This window comes from Amblyomma maculatum, chromosome 5 (genome assembly GCF_055883805.1).
Source record: "Amblyomma maculatum isolate TAMU_Amacu chromosome 5, ASM5588380v1, whole genome shotgun sequence".
Taxonomy (NCBI): domain Eukaryota; kingdom Metazoa; phylum Arthropoda; class Arachnida; order Ixodida; family Ixodidae; genus Amblyomma; species Amblyomma maculatum.
In genome coordinates, this window is record NC_139348.1 from 77,074,636 (window position 1) to 77,092,244 (window position 17,609).

A 17,609-nucleotide genomic window follows, 5' to 3' on the forward strand; every position below is an offset into this window, starting at 1 on the left:
CCAGCTAGTGCGCGTCTTCCCATAACTGCCTGCCTTTAGGATCTTGTTTAGCGTAACCTCATTCCTGGCGCGACAGATTGAAGTCACCGACTCTTAGCCAGGGGTTACTCCCGGCTGTCATTACCGCTTTTTATCGTGCGGTGACGTCGCAAAGCACAGGGACGCCTCTTCGTTTCAACTGCACTTAAACGCAGCCGCCGGCTTCTGGGATCGAACCTTGCTACTTCAGCAAAGGAGTCTAGCATCTTAACCACTGCACTACCGCGAATATTTTTCTTTATTGCCGCATAAACAGGAATTCTAAAACAACTTCTCTGGACTGAAATTTTGCTCCGCCGCGCTGGTGCAGATTACAAAACTGCACCAAAAAGGCGGAGCAAAGCTTCAGTGAAAGAATCTGCATTACAAGGATCCACATGTGGTATCTAGATTGATTCAGGTATTCAATGATGAAAGCTGAAAGAGCTTACCTAATAAAAATTGAGTGACAATTACATCCTGCTACGAAATGCCCAGTTGAGGCTGCGGTAAGGTAGGAAGATCCGCACGGGTTATTGGCCTTTTGACCACAAGTGATCAAGATTGGCCTCGGTCGCTACCGCAGTATGCGAAATTTCTGGAGACGTTTAGACTGCTGAAAAACAAGCATCATACGGGTCAATCTCAATAATCTCCTGTGAGATCCGCGGAGTATAACGTACGATATTATTGACGCCTGCAATCAATCTTGCCGACGATGGTAAAGCAATTCACCAATCCTTTACAAAGCTTCAATGCAATGTAAATATTCAAAATGACTACCATGCGAATAAGGAATCTTTGGGGAGCGCAATTAAACTCGTCTCACATCGAGACTTCACGAATGACAGAGCAAGGCGTGCGAAGAGAGAGAAGAGTCGATATCTCGCGCATTGGGCAGAGCAAGTGGCGAACGCACAAGAGCGGCCCCGAGCGGCTTATTGAAGTACCGTGACGGGTGGTGCGTGGCCTCCGCGATCTACAGCGCTGCTTCGGAGCCAAAAGCGGCGGTGACTGGTGGTGCAGTGGTCGAGGTGTCTGACGGCACGACTTATTTTGAGCTTGCTAAGGAGGTCCTCTTCGGCTGAAGTGAATCTTTCAGCTTGTGCGACACGATGCCGTCCCCAGTGCAAATGACGTGAAGAGCAGCTTGGGAACTTTAGCGGTGGCCTTTACCACATTCGATCATATAGCCAAGGCTGTCAAATTGAAATCAGGTTTATGCAAAACTGCTTCGAAATGAGCGATTGAGAAAGCATTTTTTTAAGAAGAGGGGATCGTAGGTCCGGAGCTGAATGATGCAATGACACCCTTCGTAACGTGCTTTGAAAGAAAGGAAAGCGACAAACAGGCCGGACGTACAAGCCCGATCGCAAATCGAGAGCAAAACGCAAAGGCTGACGAGTATATGATGGCACCACGGCGCAATTGGGAACGCTGAGATGAACTTCAACGCGTTGAGAGGAACAAATGTGATTGGAAGAACGATGACTTTAGTCCTAATATGGAACTGCGAGATCACTGCCAAAAATGACGCGAGGTTAACTACCTTATTTCGTCAGGAACCCAAGCATCTTTCTGAAAAGAGGAGCACGCTAGGTGAACATGAGCGTACAGTGAGCAGCATACGAGCAAACCAACATGTGTCGCAAGGTGTGCCACTGCTTTTCAGCACCCGCGATGATCGGGATGAAATGAAATCACCAGGTGAATATCAGTCATGTTACAGGTAGACGGACGGGATGAGCAGTCCCGCTCGCTTTTTACACAAAGGTGAGTGCCTTTTTGTGCAGCTAGGGACTCCTAAAGTGCACTTTACACAGTGTACTGGTATATTTTCAATTGCGATATACGCCCGACTGCAATGATTTGGGCTTGTCAAGAAATTCGCGCATGCCATGAAATGACTGTGCTCGAGAACTGTGCATATGGACTTTGTATTGGAAGAAAACTACGTTTGTTGAGTTTTCAGATTGCTTTGGACAAAGCCGTCAGCCGTTTACTATTGGTGTGACATGCAATACGCGGTAACCACTTTATAACCGTTTCGGCTCGTCAGTCACATAAAAGTGTGCAGGCAGATTCTTCGGGGGGGCTCTTGAAGCAGCGTGGGAGAGCGACGTGGGCAGCATGGGGAGAAGGTGCATCTCCTCGCTGCACCAGCAGTGCGCTACGTCCTCCGTCTACAGACAATTGTACAAGCACGAAAACGTAGCGGAAAGGACGAGAACGCGTTGTTGGGCATTATCTGCGTCCCAGCACATGGGCCGGTCCTGAGCTTTCAAAGCGCACTGCTCTTGGAGAGGCGACGCGTGCTGACTTTCTGCTTGCCGAAAACTCGAATACATTCTGGTCCCCCTGAAACGCAGTTATTTCGCTGTCGCTATGCTCTCCTCTCCTTCTTGAAGTTTCGAACGTGATTAGCTAAGTGCGCACAGTGCCGAGAGAGTTGGCTATTGGGCGGGCATCGATAGGCACAGCAGGTAGGCCCCGCTTTTAAGAAGTCGTGATTAGGGAGTTTGGAGCTGTATAGTGAAGTAATGCGCCATGTTATGCACCGAATATAAAGCTTGAGCCAGTCGCTTTGTAATTAGAAATGAAGTCGCCTCCATCTGTTGTGTAACAATTGTGTACCATTTATTTCTAATACAGCACAAATTTTCGCTTGGTTCGTTGCTCGCGTAGCGTCGTGTTTCTTATCCCTGACAAATGGACACCGCCAGCGAAGTCGATGAGCCCCTTAGAAAACAAGTGCAGACGACACAAAAGAAAACATAATATAAGATATAGTCATGACATTTTTTGTGGACTAGCGATTTCAATTTTTTGAAATACCGAAAAGTTGATGAATTTACTTTAGAAAAAAGACGGCAGCATTCGCCGGCTACGAGAGACCAGCGACGTCTTACTAGCATCATTTTGTTAGGTCATGGTTATAACGCTCTAGCCTACATGCAAGGAAAAGTGGTTGCTTTTTTATTGCGAAAGCAATACTGCTAGCATATCTAGCCTTTGGTGTGTTATGGCTCCTCCATACATGACATTTCACATGACCGTGTGACGTCATTCGAGACCGAGAGACGGGGCCCCAGCTCGCGCCATCGGATAATGGCGGTGAGTCCTTACAGGAGCCGCAGCGGAGATGTCACGCCATTTTCACGTGACCGTGTGACGTCACGCTAGACCGAGAGACGGGGCCACAGCTCGCGCCATCGGATGGTGGCGGCGAGTCCAGGCACGGCGCTGTGTCGCAGCCGAGAGAGGGCGCTCGCTGTTTGTGACGTCACGCTAGAAGAATAAATGGGGCTGTCGCTCGGCTCGTCGCAGAGTCGGGGCGCAGCCTTACGGTATGTCGGATGATGCGTATAAGGCGTATAAGGCAAATTTATTTTGGCAAACAAGAAGGGAATCAATGTACTAGAAGCAACCAAAAGCAAACAGCAGCATCCGTGCTTTCGCATTACTCCAATGTATTTCTGCAGTGCTCTAATTTTTTCGACAAGGGTTGCAAAACATGCAAAGCTCTGGACTTAATTTCACAGGGTTTTAAAGAGCGAATTGACACACAGCTGATGTTTTTATTACATCAAATGTTCTTTTTTCAAAGATGTTGGCAGTTATCAGAATGTAGGTGGCACAACCAACCGACCAACATTAGTGAGGAATGCATTCAAGCTCCGCTAACGACGAACTCTTGCGTACACTCTCTACACTTGCCCGAAAAAATGCTCTTCAGAATTCGTTGAAAAACTTCAACTTAAAATATTCGGTTGCTATCAAGCAACACACAATGCAAACAGTGCAAACAATGACAGTGATGTAATGCTCAATTTTATAAAACGTGATCACATTTAATAAATTGTTACGCCGCGTAGCGGCGCACACTGAGGAGCGGCAGGAGCAGCAGAAGAAGAAGCGGAGGAAGCGAGGCGCGCGCAGACTGTTCCGGGTTTTTCTGAGCCGTGTGCGATCGTCCTTCATACGAAGTTCACCTGTATTAAAACCATTTCATCCGTTACATTTGGTGGAGGTGCGGGGTAAAAACGTTCTGCATCCCCCAGTACCTCGTCGCAGCCGTCGTCTAGCAGGTTTTCCGCCTTTGTCTCCTCAACAGTACATTACAATGGCTACCACCCGCACAACGCAGACTCATGAACAGGGACATGAAGAGACGACGGCTTTTCCCCACCATCGAGAGCCGCGTACGTTCCACGGTGAGCCCGAAGATGACGTTGAGGAATGGCTCCGACACTACGAACGATGCAGCAAGTGCAACCGCTGGAATTCGATCGCATGTCTGTACAATGTTGTCTTACAATATATTGGAAGATAAAGCGGGCACTGATCTAATTTATTTCTATAAGTATAGGCAAGCTTTGTCTAACATTCCCATTAGTTTGCTGAAAAATGTATCAGTTTTTAATGTGCGTCTTGGTACTACTGCCAAAACAATGCGCATCCCATAATTTGGGACTTTGTCTAACAGATGCGCCTTTCTTATACAAGTGCATTGTCCATTGAAGTATGATGGCCAGTCCACGGTGCTTTATTAAGCCAGGTAAGCTACAAGTGTGACATACGCCTCTGTGGACGTCTTGGAATGCAATTGAAAACTTTAAGTTGATTTAGCCTGATCTGACATCTCAAAATGCACGAATGCCCCTTCTATCCCTCTATAACACGTGCGCCTTTCTTATACACGTGCATTGTCCTTTAAGGTATGGGGGCCTATTCGTGGTGCTTTATTACGCCAAGTAAGCTACGAATGTGACATACGCCTTTTTGGACGTCTTCGGATGCAATTGAAGACTTTGATTTCAGTTGGCCTGATCTGACATCTCAAAATACACGAACGCCCCTACTGTCCCTCCTTCGTCAAAATGAGTTCGCCGTGTCAGGGATCGAACGTGGGACGCCCTGTTGAATATGTCAGCTCTGTATGAACTAAGGGAGGTGATATTCAACCTATATTACTGAACATATGAAAATAATCCTGTATGTATTTTGGGCAATTTAGTTCATTTGAAATTTTAGCGCAAACGTAGCCACATTCTGCCTGCTGAGCAAGATATATATTCATATCCGTCTAAAAATCGATGAAACATCCCGACTTATGATGTCTCATTGAACTTTGTACATTAGAGTGCTTATGCTGTTTACTTCTAGAAATTGAACAGTGATGAACTTACCGTCACTGTGCTCACCAGACTTCAAAAGAATGCAAGTTTCTTCGGCAGCTAACACTTGGTATTCGCTTCAAGCCGAATAGCTGGTGGACTAAAAAGTGAACAAGAGTCTATTTCATTAGTTTATCTACAATTAGCAGCATGCATTGAATGCCCAAAACATATCGAAAATATTTGGTATTTATTGCTGACACCTGAAAAAGGTCTGATCGTTCAATATGTACTCATTTCCAATGCTTTGGTATCGGCGAATCATGTTTTCACTTAAATATAACACGTAGGCAAACTGGTAAATCGTGCAGTACGGCCAGCAGAATGAATTCTCCTCCACTGAAAATTCGCATTCATCCGCCTTAATATACAAGTAAATTGTGCCAGTGCAGTTTGTCGTGAATGGTATCAGAGCTTGAAAATCTCTTATATATTACTCTCCTAAATACATCAGCAGATTCCTAAAAGCTTTCGGCCAACTGCACTAGATGCATAAATGTGAGAGGACACAAATGTAATCTTGGATTACCTCTATTTTCTCTTCACCAGCCTGTTGCATATGCATCAACTACATTGACCTCAGAACCGGGAAAATATTTAATCAGTGCTTGGACAGGATCATTTGACATACCAAGGGTTCGTAAAATACTAAAATCGGCCGTTCAGTAAGGAGTTTTTTTACAGGTTTGAAAGCGTTAATCGATAGTTTTTTTTCTCATTTTCATGACATCGTAGATTTTAATTGACTCTTTGTCGAAAATATTTTCTCGGTTTGATATTACATTTTTAAAACTAGCATCTGCTGAGCACTATCTGCCAATGAACAACATCCTGTAGGTCAATGTTGTGCCTTTGTCATTTACTGCAGTGCCTTTGAAAGACTGTTCGTGCGGTCTATTTTGCTGCCTCCGTTCCCACCATACCACGTATGGGTTGTCTTAATATCCATGACACGAAACATATCGTCTTGATGTATTCCCAAAACGGTCAGCTTTGAAAGGTGCGAAAGCTTGCACTCGTCGGGCTACACAAATATGTATTCCTGTAATATTAAAAAAAATTCACTGTTCTACTGGTACATGTTATTTTTTGTTGTGAAGGTGAAAAAAAAAGGAAAAGAATGTGATTATGATGTATGTTTTATTCTTTTTTCTGTTGCGAAACTCCATTCCTGTCCCCATTCCCTCTCCTCTCACTTGCGATTATTTTACTTACATGATTTGTTGTTAGTGTCAAAATATTCCCCATGTGCGCCCAACGACTTTGTTTTGTTCTTTTCCGTAAATAAAATGTAATTTCTTTATGTAACTATATGAGGTACGTGAATCGTCAATAAACAATATTTTTCTGCCTGACTTTAGTGAGCTTGATAAATGTGTGCTGCATATACTGCTTTGATAAATATTTCTATTCTGAAATCAATCCTAGCCCAATTATGCTCAATTTGTCTCGTGCGGACGTAGTTTTTATGCTACCCAAAAACTTAATCGCGAATAGGGTAACCGGAGTTTAGAACTAACGTCAAAAATTGGAATCGTTGTCATTTTCAATTGAATTCATACCCTCTGCTTGCAAAAGCAGGCATATAGTGCATACGCCTCATAGTGTGTTTTGTTTAAGCATATTAAGGGGCACGTAGCGAAGGCGTTGTAATACGCGAAAATTATAACTTGAGTGTAAGCGTTAGTAATGTGCATTGCTTACCAATGAATCTTTGCTAGGAGACGTTAAAGTAATAATAGTTATCGAAATGAGCAGCGACGAATGGGACCTGAGCCAATTCAGTGTTTCATGATAACTCTTGACGCCCTGTAGCAATGCGTGAAATGCGCTTCTTTCGAAGCCTGGCTACAAAAAATAAAAATTGAACCTGTTCGTTGGTTCGTAGCTACAATATCCCAATATTACGAAGCATAATTTGCACAAGAGGAACAAACACTTTACATAATACATTTTCAGAAAAAAAAAACATTTGGAGAAAATAATTGAGTCACACAAAGGTAAAATTCTTGATTTCTTTAACTAAGCTGCAGTGTACGCCTTTATGCATAATAGTAGGTGTGACATCTTAGAGGAAAAAAAAATAAATAAAAATGATTAGGAGAGTAACAGAGTGCATGTACGAGACAAATGATGCGAAAACGTTATCACAGTGCGCCACTGCACCCTGTTATCATTTGAAGGCTCAGAATAAACCTTTACCGGCACACGTGAATGCTGTAACATGTCTTCTGGTCACGCAGTGAAGGATAAGGAATTGCTGCAACTAAGTTGAGGAGGATTTAGCGAGCACATCTATACTCATAACAAGACCAAGTAGCTTGCGCTCAGAGGCGACGCTGCGCCTTTCATGCAGTTTAACGCGACTGCCTGCGAAATGTTGGCGTAATTTTTAGTTGGCCGACACATTTCTGATCCCGCACAACTTGAATAAATATTTCGCATTAAAACTTTATGCATCTACGCGAGAGCACAATCTTCAGATTGCAGCATTTAAGCTGCGTAAAGTTATGTACGAAGGAATACTTGCCGCTATCTTGCAGAGTGAGAGAAATTTTAATGGCGCCATCTTCTTGTTTGGCGCCCTCAACCTCACCTAACCCACCCCCTTCCCCTCTAGGCCTCAGGTCATCCTCATGAATAAAGGTTTATGAATGAATGAATGCACCGAAAATAATAAAATAAGAAAAATTGGGAGCACGGAATAAAAAACGATCTCTCCCTTATGTTACAACGTTGTACTAGCAAATATGGAGTGAAGACATCTTTTGTAAAGAAATATTCTTTATCTGAAGCCGTAAAATAGGAATACTTTTAGCACGACCTAACTAGAAAAAGACAAAGACAGAAAATAAAGACAAGAAAAAGCGCTTTCTCGGTTCTGTCTATGATCTCTCCCACATATTTTGCGCTAGAAATTTCTTTTCCTCTTATCAGCGGATTGTGAATATTCAGTGCAAATTATTTTGCATGTCGAGTGATTACCTTCTATTTAAGAAAAACAAATAAATAAACGTTTTACGTTCAGTAACCTCGTAATGAATAAGAGCGAGAGAGTGAATTCAAACTCGTTCATTCAATTCTGAAGCCAATTTTTGCTGGTGTCCCGCAACCTTAGTAAGATATTACCAAAGCAATTCTCACGATAAAAGAATGCGCAGTGAACAACAAATGTTTTTTCCAGTTGAGAGAGGCTGATGATAAAATGCAGCAACAAAGATTAAAGTTTAGTTTTCTCGCAACGTTGCTTTCGTCATTAAAGCTTGCAGGTTCGGTAGCTTTTGTTCGTGTTTCATTACGCTACAGATAGTATAAAACTATCTGTCTTTTTTCTTTTTTTTCCAATCATTCTCTTCGTAGGCGCTATATTAAGGCCTGCTTGCTCTTCTTCATTTTCTCATTTTCCCGCTATTTCAACCTGCAGCCCTTGGCAAGATCCATTGGTTGGAACACGGCAACACAGCAACGAATGCTGGGGCCCTATTCTCGACAATTCGCCATTTTGTTCAAATTGTCACGTACGCGTGACGTGTGCAGTAGGACGGTGCCAGGTTACGTAAGCACACAATCGGGTTCGGCATTCTGAAGAAAAAGAGAAATAAAGTGACAGAAAAAGCGCGCTGTCGTCTGCTGCTGTATGTTGGAGCCAAGTATGAAAAACGACAACCCTTATAAAAATCTTATGTGTGTGTCTGATGAGAGTATGTCGCTCTTTCACAATGGAGACACCAGAGTATCTTCTGAGTTTCAAATGAATTTTCTCTTGAGTTCTTACTGTGTGTCTAAAACAAATTGGCCGCCGTGTTTCTGGTTGCCACTTAATGTGTGCATTTCTTGTGAGTTCTTCATGAGTATTGACCATTGAGCGTCTGGTGGCTTTCACTTTAGTTTTTGATGTGATCTTGGTTGCCGACACTACATGCAACTCAGTTAGTGCCGGTATATGTAGTTACAGAAACCAAAAACAGACATTGCATTTTGTGAAAATGGTCTTTTTTATTCATAATGCGCTGCACAGCTTGAATGCCATTCGCATGCCTGTTTTCTATGTTATGCAAGGAAATAAACTTACTTTATTTCCCTGCACAGCATAGAAGACGGGCCATTTTTGAGGTTAAGCGGCATTGTCATGAAGTAGTCGCACGTGTACCCTAACAAATACAAAATGAAATCGCTTTGTATTACTGTTCACAATACTTAAAATAATTCAAGCTTCATTTCCAACTCGGATAAGCTTACATATACTTCAGCACATGCCGTTGAAGCATTCATATGTGGAACCAAGTTTTGTGGAACAAGACTCGTGAGATAATTTCAAACACAAGAGGCATGACCCACTGCGTTTTTCTGGCACCTGTACATTTCAAACCCTCATAGTTAGCAGTTGGTGGAAGAAACGTGCTGTACCATTCACAGAGAAAACACAAAACAATAACTTTCAGATACATCGTACATGGTACAAGGTTTGGTTTTGCTATTCACAACAATGCAAACAAGTTTTCTTCAGAATGATATTTTTCACTGACTACACCATTAGTAAAACAGAGATTTCAAAGAAGAAATAAAGCAACCAAACCAAGAGAGAGATAGAGAAAAAACTTTTAATGAGCATAATAATCAGTAAGAATTCGCAGGAGATGGGTGGTCGGTGCCCCTAGTCCAGGGCTCCGCTGGCAGCAGCTGACTTGCGGACTAGATGGATAATCCAGGCTTGCTGGTCCAGGTTGTCGCTGGTCAGGGCCGCCTCCCACTGCTCGTGTGTCGGGCATGACACTAGTAACGTTGGGTCAGGTTTGTCCTGGCATTCCCAAGAGATGTGATAGAGTGTGGGGCTTGCACCGCACCAAGGACAGTAACTCGTGTATTTTGTTGGGCTTATCTTATTTAAAATGTGAAGATTAGGGAATGTGTTTGTATTTTTCTCCTGTCTATAGCGTCCGAGGAAGGAAGTTGTTTGTGTGGTGGTGAGAAAATTCTTTCTAACCGTAGGTGTTCCAGCCTGTCCCCTAGGGTCCTAGGAGAGGGGTGGGGTAGGGATGGGGATCCGCCCGGTTTGTGAGAGCTCGGGCTAGATCATTCGCTGCCTCATTTCCTTCTAGGCCTTCGTGTCCAGGTGTCCATGTAATTGTGTGCGTCTGAGACATGGAACGTAATATTGCATACGCTCTTCTGCGAGGTTTTCCGGCCAGGTAGTCCCTGCAGGCTGGTTGGGAGTCCGTCACTACGTGTGATGACTTCTTTTGGTGGTCTTGTGTTTTTATGGTGACGGCTATTGCCAGTGATTCCGCTTACGCAGGATCCTTGGCATAGATCGAAGCCTGAATAATTGGCCTCTTCTGGTGGTCAACTGCTGCTATTGTGAACTTGCCAGGCTCGCCGTAAGCCCCTATGTCCACGTAGACAACTTCCGCGTCTTTAGACAATTGTTTTTCCAATGATTTGACTCTGGCTTTCCTTCGACCCTTCTGTAACTCATGGTGCACGTGCTTGGGTATCCGGTTCACATAGATGTTTCTTGTGGATGTCGGAATTTGTGATTTGATCTCGGAAGTTCTTAGTGCCTGCCATACCCCTAGTTTTGACAGGATTTCCCTACCCGCCTGCGTTGTTGTTAGGCGTTGTTTCTGACTCTCTAGAACCGCCTCCTTGAGCTCCTCGAAGTTCTTGTGCACTCCGAGTGCCCAAAGACGTTCCGTTGATGTTGTTGGCGGGAGGTTTAGGGCCGTTTTATAGGCTCCTCTTATAATAGTGTTAATGGCCCTTTTATCAGTGATTCTAATTTCGTGATATGGGAGCCCGCAGGTAATCCTGCTAACGACTAGGGCTTGTACAAGGCGGAGGGTGTCCTCCTCCCTCATCCCTTTCCGGTGCCAGGTCACCCTTCTAATCATTCTGGAAATTTGTTTGACTGTGGTTTTGAGTGTTTTGATTGTATAATCCACTCTCAAATTGCTTTGCAACCACAGCCCCAAAACTCTGATCTTGTCCTTCTCTTGAATTGTCTGGTCTCCTAGAGAGAGCTGAATTTCCCCTGGGAGTTGTAATTCCTTCTGTGTAGCCTGATAAGTTCGGATTTTTCTGGAGAGCATTGAAGACCGCTCTCCCCGGCAAATTCCTCGACTAGGTCTATAGCGGCTTGCAGAGCTTCTTCTTTTTACGCCAAGGATCCCTGAGTAGCCCAGATGGTGATGTCGTCCGCGTATAAAGTGAAGCCGATATCATTGCGGGTCAGCAGTTTTTTTGCTAAATTTATCATTGCTATGTTAAATGGCATTGGAGAGTTTATAGAACCCTGCGGTGTACCTTTGTTCGGCATGGGTACTTTTGGTGATCGGATCTCTCCAATTCCTATGGTGGCTGTGCGATCTGAGAGGAAAGCCTTCACGTATTTGAAGATTTTCTCCCCGCAGTTGATATTGTTTAATTCGTGCAATATGGTTTAGTGGCCAATGTTGTCGAATGCTCCTTTGAGATCTAGTGCCAGAATGAAATTTTCGCCTTTTCGGGGTGTGGTTATGATGACTTCTTCCCTAATCCGGAGGAAAGAATCTTGCGTGCAGAGTCCCTTGCGGAAGCCCAGCATCCAGGAAGGAAAGATGTTTTCGTCGATGTAATTTTGGAGCCTGAGGTGGACTACTTTTTCATAGAGTTTTCCCAGGCAAGAAGTGAGGGAGATAGGACGGAGACTCTCCACAGCCGGTGGCTTTACAGCCTTTGTTATGGTGATGATATCCGCGGGTCTCCAAGCTGATGGGACCTGTCCCTTCTCCCAGAATTCTTCATTGATTTACTTTGTTAGGTCTTGCAGATGTTCGGTGCTTAAGTTCTTAATCATGGCGTAGGTGACTTTGTCTCCTCCAGGGGCAGTGTTTCTTGTAAATGTACGGGCGGCTGAATAGACCTCCGCCAGTGTTATGGGGGAGTCAAGGGAGGGGTTTGGTTGACCCGCATATGAAGTTTGGCAAGCCGGAGTAGGGTCTCTAATGTATTTCTTGTGCATGGCGGTGATCAACTCTGCATCTGTGCCCAGGTATTTATGGGCTATGGTGTGGAGGGTTCTTCTTGTGGCCGTTTTGGTTTTTGAGGGGTCCATCATGCTTCTTAATATTGACCATGCTTTAGCGGTGCTTAGGGTAGCTTTCAGCGAATTGCAGAAATCTGCCCAGTTTTGCTTGGCGAGCTTTATAGCATACTTTTGTGCTTCAGCCGTAACCTGTGCTATCTTCATTTTAAGTTTTCTATTTATTTTTTAATTTTCCACCGTTTTAACAAACTTTTTCGGGCTTCCCATAAATGTAGGAGATGTCTGTCTACTTCTGGGGTTTTGTTCGTTGTGTTGATGGTTGTTTTTGCATGAGCATCCTTTAGGCTTTGAACCCAATCTTCAATTGTTGTGATGCCGTCATGTGGCGGTTTAGTTTGTCTGAACTTATCCCAGTCGGTTATGTTAGTAGAGCCAATGTTCCTTTTTATACGGGCTGTCATTAGGGATAAGCTAAGGATTTTGTGATCGCTGCCGAGTGTTTCTTCTAGATTGGTCCAGGTGCAATGTCTCATGTTTTTGGTGAAAGCTAGGTCTGGGCAGGTGTCTCTGCTTACACTGTTTCCTATTCTAGTGGGGGACATGGTGTCCGTCATAAGACAGAGATCCAGCTGCTCAGCCGCTTCCAACAAATTGGTTCCCTTCGGGGTGTCCTTGTGGTAGCCCCATGCCGTATGTACAGCGTTTAGGTCCCCCATAATAATAAGGGGGTTCGTTCCCGCTATGCGTGTGCATTCCAGTAAAAGTGGCTTGAAATCTTCCTGCGTGTTGCTTGGAGGACTGTAAAGTTTTAGGACAAACACACTCTGCTTTCTTCTTTTTTGAGAGATGACCTCGATGAGAACTTGATTAATTTCACTGAAGGGAAGGTCGTGCGGTATGACTTAGTGTGGGGGCCACTAGTGTAGCTATCCATCCATTCACCAAACCAAGGCAGCTATCCATTCATACCACCATTTTTAGCTATGCTTAGGATGTGTACTTAATCATGCATCCCTGAACATGTCATAGAATGTGGTGATGGCTTGCAGAAGGGCACTGCAGTGTGCTTGCTGGTAGATGATTTAGTGTGTTCCTCGTTTGTGCTGTGGGGTGTAGGTGAGCAGCAGGTAGGCTCCAGGCATCGGCCAGTCTGAAGTGCTCAGGTAACTGGGTATATAAAGAGAAAAAAACCGACAAGTGAGATTGAGCACAGAACTCCTTTCCTGGTAATGAAAAGAGACACAGCTATACCCAGGTAGCACAGAATGTGGGGCCCCAGTAGGTCCGATGTAGGCAAGTGGGGCTGGGGCAACCATCATAAAACCTGCATCGGTCCCCGATGGGGCAAATGTGGGCAAGCCCCATTTGGGCTTGCCCCTGCTCCTCCTGCATGGGTCCCATAGCGGCGTTTCTTGGGCTAATGCAGAGAACATTCTTGCATCCAGACCACAAGGGTCCCTTGCCGGATATTTGAGGGCAATCCAACCTAAATGTGGGCTTTTTATGGGAAAGCCCTCATAGATCCGAAGTGAGGCCGCCCCCATTAAATCTTTGTGGGACCAACATCGGCCGTAGTGGGGCAAGAAAACGCACATACCCACATGCTGCCCAAATCGGCCCCTTGTAGGTTACTTGAGGGCAGGTGAAATATGAATAAGGGCTCAATTTTGGCAAGCCCTCGTGAGGCCCAAATGAGGCAGCCTTAGCTAAACCGCTTTAGGTCCCACATAGGCTGTAATAGGGCTGGAAGGCGGGCGTGCCCGCATGGTACCAAAATCGGTCCTTTGTGGGAGCTTTGAAGGCCCGTGCAACAGCAGGTGGGCTCTAGGTTCAAAAACAACGTCCAGCCCAATTGGGGCTGCCCACATAAAACTGCTTTATATCCTACATGGGCCGTAGTGGGGCTGGAAGGTGGGAGGGCCCGCATGATACCAAAATTGGTCCCTTGTGGGGAATTTGAAGGCACGTGCAATAGCAAGTGGGCTTTAGGTTCAAAACCAACACCCAGCCCAATTGGGGCTGCCCACACAAAACCGCTGTAGGTCCCACATCGGCCGTAATGGGGCTAGAAGGCGTGCGTGCAATTGCGTAATCATTGTTTCCAACTTTTATTTGCATTAGATGTTGCCCTAAATTACTGTTATAGATGATTTGTATAACAGTTGTGGCCATGTTTAGTCGATAGAAATTTACATGGCTTTAGTTCTCGCGCTCGTGCAAATTGCGCTACATATACTAAAACAAACTGATTGCTAACTCTTGCCTCTTATGTGGTTGCTTTGGACAGCCTGCCACTCGCAGTACAATATTACTGTTCAGAACACACATCTACATAGCCTTAAATATATGTACATGAAGTCATTTCGGCTAGATGAATGTTATGAATTATTGTAAAAATTAATATTGTGGCTATTTAGAAAGTGAAGACATGTATAAAGTAATTACTTAATTATGTGCCTAAATATTGATTGGGAAAACTTGGACTAGGGCTTTCCATCAATTTCCTACGTCGGACCCCTATGAGAATAATGTGGGCAAGCCCAAGTGTGGCTAGCGCTATAGAACCCGCATTGGTCCTATGTCATTTTCTGAGGGGCTAACTGAAATAAAAAAAAAATGTTCCTCCAAAGCGGCTGCCCAAATCGGTCCAAAGTAGGACCATCGCGGGGAGTTGGCGGGATGTGCCCTTTTAACAATGCCGGAAAAATGTGGGCAGCCCCGCAAGGGCTGCCTGCATCAGCCCCTAGTGGGGCCAATTGGGGCTTTGTCGACAGCCCGCTTCGGGTCTACGTCGGCCCCTCTTGCAGCACCCACACTGAGCCCACCGGGGCTGTCCTGCATTGCCTACATCGGGCCCACCGGGGCCCACCCTTCATAGCCCACTTTGTGCTACCTGGGTATATTCAGTAGCTACAATCATAAGGATTCTGGGCAAACAGCTTTAAGACGAATGCTCAAAGCATAATTAAGAAAGTACTGGATTTCAACCTCAATGCAATGTACTGTGACAAAAGTGACCAGCCTGCATGGTGTGCTTCTCGTTTGTATAGGAGAGCCTTTCCAGTTTCCCTAAAGATAATAAGGTCATGAGTCAAAAGGGCCTATTTTTTCTCCACGAGTCTGAGGTGCACCTACTTTAAAGGTACAGAATAGATAAGAAAATTAGTGCTTAAAAGAAGTAGGAATGTTTCTGTTATGTGTAAAATGAAAACATGTGAAACATTTTCCCAATTGTGGCATGTTTGAACAGAGTATATTCCTTCAAAACTCAAAGAAAAACCACCTCATCAGCCCATAAGTTACTCTTGGAGGGGATGGAAAAAAAATAGTTCAAGAGAACATATTGCATTATTCTATTTCCAACAATGTTATCAAAGGTGAAACATGCAGCTTCTCAAGCATTATTGCAAGTGTTTGAATGGAGGTGCATAAGTAGCGAACACAATGCCCTTTGCTAAAATTTTACCCTTATGTCAAGACTGAGACCTGTACTGTGAGGAGATTGCATATGTAACTACATCATTATGAGCAATTGTCTGATTGTTACATAAGCAGTATGCCGCGGTACAAGCCATTTGTGGGAGCAAGCAGCAGCTTAAAGTGACACCCATATGAATGCATAATCACAACTGTTTTGAAATTTCCAACCTTCAGATTGCAACTATGGCAAGTTTCTTCATTTAGCATAGCTAAGTGCATTCGAGAGCAAAAACAAAAAGGCGTGTATGATGTCATTTCAAAGCGAATATCTTTAAATCACTCCAACATGACCTTGTCGGATGTTCCACACGTCCCCATTCTGTTTAGCTTTGTTCAAATTTCTCAAGCAACAGAACCTGATTTCTTTATTTAGTATGACTTCTGACTTGCAAAACTAAACAGTAAACTAATAAATAATGTGGGAATGACTGCTCTAGTAAAGCTACGAAGAAACAAATAAATTTACCTAATAGGGGCAAAAAAATCCCAACATGTATTTTATGAATAAACGCCTATTACAAAAGAAAAATAAAGCAAGTATGTCAACAGCAAAACGACACAGCAAGGAACTGGGGATGCGAAGGCCATCGTTGATGCACTGCGAAAAAAAAATACTGAGAACTGTCATTTTCAACTGAATGCCTAAGGCGGTGCTACGAGCGTCTACGCACACTCACGGATAGTGATGCCGCCACACCCTGCGTACGTCACAGATCAGCATTGGCTCGCAATAACGTGATCAGGCATGCTTTTCCTTTATGGCCAAGGTCACAGGGTTAGCTTATGGGCAATGTTTTGAGGAGCAGGGAGCCTATTTGCTGCTTTTGTGCCGTTAGTTTAGGCCGTTCTGCCAATGAGAGAAAAAACAAGAAGTTTCAGCTTTGATAACATGGCTGGAGACAGTACAATGCAACATATTGTCTCATATTCATTTTCGTCATCATCATCATCATCAGCCTGATTATACCCACTGGAGGGCGAAGGCCTCAACCATATTTCTCCACTTAACCCGGTTCTGTGCTAGCTGCATCCACTTGACCCCTGCGAATTTCTTAATCTCATCCGCACACCTAACTTTCTGCCGCCCCCTGCTACGCTTTCCTTCCCTTGGAATCCAGTTTGTTACCCTCAGCGACCATCGGTTATCCTCTCTTCGCACTGCATGTCCTGCCCATGTCCATTTCTTCTTCTTAATTTTTACTAGAATGTCGGCAACTTGAGTTATTTCTCTGACCCACTCGGCACGCTTTCTATCTCTTAATGTTACCCCTACCATTTTTCTTTCCATAGCCCTCTGGGTTGTCCTCAACTTAAGTAGAACTCTCTTGGTTAGCCTCCACGTTTCAGCCCCATAGGTGAGTACAGGCAAGATGCAACTGTTGTATACTTTCCTCTTGAGCGATACCGGTGAGCTGCTAGTCATAATCTGCGAGTGCTTGCCAAATGCGCTCCATCGCAATCGTATTCTTCTTGTTATTTCCTTTTCGTGGTCCGGATCTGCGGTTACTACCTGTCCTAAGTAGACATATACGCCTACTACTTCCAGTATTTCGCTACCTAATGTAAACTGCTGTTCCTTCCCGAGGCTGTTGAAGATTACCTTAGTCTTCTGCATATTGATTTTCAAGCCTACCTTTCTACTTTTCCTGTCTAGGTCATCAATCATTATTTGCAGTTCATCCCCCGAGTTGCTTAGCAAGGCAATGTCATTAGCATATCGCAGATTACTGAGGTATTCTCCATCTACCCCTATCCCTAACTGCTCCCACTCCAAGTCTCTGAACACTTCCTCTAAACTAGCTGTGAATAGTACTGGGGAGATTGTGTCTCCTTGCCTAACACCTTTCTTTATGAGAATTTTGTTACTTTCTTTATGCAGAACTATGGTTGCTGTGCAGCCACTATATATA